The sequence below is a fragment of the Cyprinus carpio genome, chromosome A22, assembly GCF_018340385.1.
Source record: "Cyprinus carpio isolate SPL01 chromosome A22, ASM1834038v1, whole genome shotgun sequence".
NCBI lineage: Eukaryota > Metazoa > Chordata > Actinopteri > Cypriniformes > Cyprinidae > Cyprinus > Cyprinus carpio.
The window spans coordinates 16,829,197-16,831,975 of NC_056593.1; positions in this window are offsets into that span (position 1 = coordinate 16,829,197).

Consider the following 2,779-nt stretch of genomic DNA (forward strand, 5'->3'; position numbering starts at 1 on the left):
TTTTCCAGTTAAAAATCCACTTAAAAAAAAAAAATGATAGCCAGATAGGGGCCCATCAAAGTAGTGGGGTAAGGTGGTTTATATTTGTGACCCTGGAGCACAAAAGCAGTCTTAAGTCGCTGGGGTATATTTGTTGCAATAGCCAAAAATACATTGTATGGGTCAAAATGATTAATTTTTCTTTTATGCCAAAAATAATCAGGGCATTAAGTAAAGATCACGTTCCATGAAGATATTTATTTTATGAAGATATTTTGTAAATTTCCTACTGAAAATATATCAAAACTTATTTTTGGTTTAATAATGTGCATTGCTAAGAACTTCATCTGGACAACTTTAAAGGCGATTTTCTCAATATATATATATATTTTTTTTTCACCCTCAGATTCCAGATTTTCTAATAGGTGTATCTCTGCCAAATATTGTCAGATCCTAACAAACCATACACCAATGGAGAGATTATTTATTCATCTTTCAGATTATGTATAGATCTCAATTTCAAAAAATTGACCCTTATGGCTGGTTTTGTGGTCCAGGGTCACATATTTATATTTTGTGCTATGACAACTAATTTAGCAAATGCTTACATTTATTTGTCTTAACACTTTTTTTTTTCTAACCAGTTGTGAAGGGTTAAGGGATGAATGCTTTGAGAGTTTAGCATGCTTGAACTTTAAGGGGTACAGTAGCCTAAAGCACACAACACACATCTCAAGGAAAATGTGCTTCCCAGTGTGTATGATTGCAGAAAAGATAGTCTGCTGAAAGAGCAGTGCTGATAGCTTCCCTGAGGAGTAGAGAGGAAAACTTCTCCCTGACAATCATCAACAAACTGATACAGGAAACCGTCTGCAGCATCAGAGGGATCAAACAGTTGTCTTTTACGTGTTTTCATTCTGTTCTATTATTGTAGTGTGTTTGTTCTTTTGAGGTGGAAAAAAAAATTTACAACCTCAACCATCTGAGACCATAACAGCCTTGGTGAAACAGCGGATGACGGTAATCTGTTATTAGTTATTGAAAATATGCCCAAATACCGCGACTTTTACTGCATCCTTCAGACACGCATCATTCCAGCTTCCACTGTTTTTAGATAAATTAATTATTTACATATGTGTGCGCAACCCAGAAGAGCGCCATAAGAACACAACCCAGACAGCAAGCAGTTTCCAGATGCAGGCCAGATGTGGGCTGGTTCTGGGCCGAAACTGCTTGCTCGGCCGGGGAATGCGATCACAATCACACTTCAGTTTCATCTCTTCACAGTTTGTTCATAACATCACAAAATTATTTAGAGCAATTCAGGTTTCTGGTCCAACAAGATACAACACCAAAGTTAAAAAGCAATATACTACAAGATTAATGCGACACTCTAAAGAAAGAATGGTATTTTCTGAAAATGCAGCATGATTTAAATTAGCAGACATTCAAAAATATAACCATAAAGCCAGTGAAACTATTAACAAAAAAACAAAACAAATAAAGACAATCACCTACCGACAGCTGAGTCTGTGTCTGTTCTCTAAATAGAGCACAGTAGAAAACTGTAGCTGATATTCCCTCAAGAATCACTTCCTCAGTCCCTCCCTCACAGCTGCAAAGCTCTGCTTACTTTCCACATCACTCAAGATCTTTTATAAGTGACATATAAAGTATATGGTGTCAAGTAATGTCTTGTCAAGTCAAGTCACAAACACTGACAAGATTTTAAAGTAATACAGCACAAGCAAAATTGTTCAAGTGAGATGATGGTCAGAAACATTAATAATATATTGTGAGAGCAGGTAGAATTGTATTTTAACTGAAGTGTGCAACTATTGTACACTTTTTTGTATACTAAAATATAAAAATAGATCACCAGTTAAGAGTTTAAAGTAGTAAAAATAAATGATGAAGGCATGATAAAAGTCTCCAAGTCTTTCTTTTTTTTAAAATATGACCTAAATATAACTAACAGAAAAAATCCACATCTTTAGATGCAGTTCTTACACAAACACATGGCCACAGAGCAAATAAAGATTCACAACACAATGGAAATGCAAACAGATTTTGAACATTTGTTTATTTGGTTGGTTCTTGGTTTTCTAGCTCAACACAGCTCTCTTGTGGTCAGGAACATTTCATTTGTGCTCTGGCTTAATTATTTGGATACTGACTGCAACTTTATACAAAATAGAAATAGACAAATGAGAAAAGCAAGGAAACAAGTCTGGCAGGAAGCATGAATATCACATTATTTCTAATCACATGTTCCTGATTCTAGAACTATGTGATTAGGACACATACAGTCTCTCATGCATAGTTAGGTATTATGTTATATATATATATATTTACATGCCCCTTTAAACAGCACATACATTGGTGTATTTTAGCACATATGCATAAGTTTTATACTTAAACATTGAGTGAGACATATTGTGTTTATATACTTTATATACATACTTTAAATCTGCATGTAATGTATCAGTGTTTGGCTTGAGTCTTGAGGTTGTTCGAAATCCATATCTCGAAGATTCTGCAGATTTGTATATTGAAATTGTTTCAGGTTGTCTGTGTTTCTTCCATCAGCAAGAAGCTTTAATAGTCCTTAAAAGTGAATTCAGATTTAACATTCAGTCAAAAACATATTATTTGTTCACCCATGTTTCATGTTTTTTTTTTTTTTTTAATATTGTAACATAACAGTTGTAGTCACTATAAAGAGTTATAACTGTAAGAGCTGTTCAAATATTCGTTAAAAAGGTTAAAAATAGCACACACAGATATTATGGTCAGAATT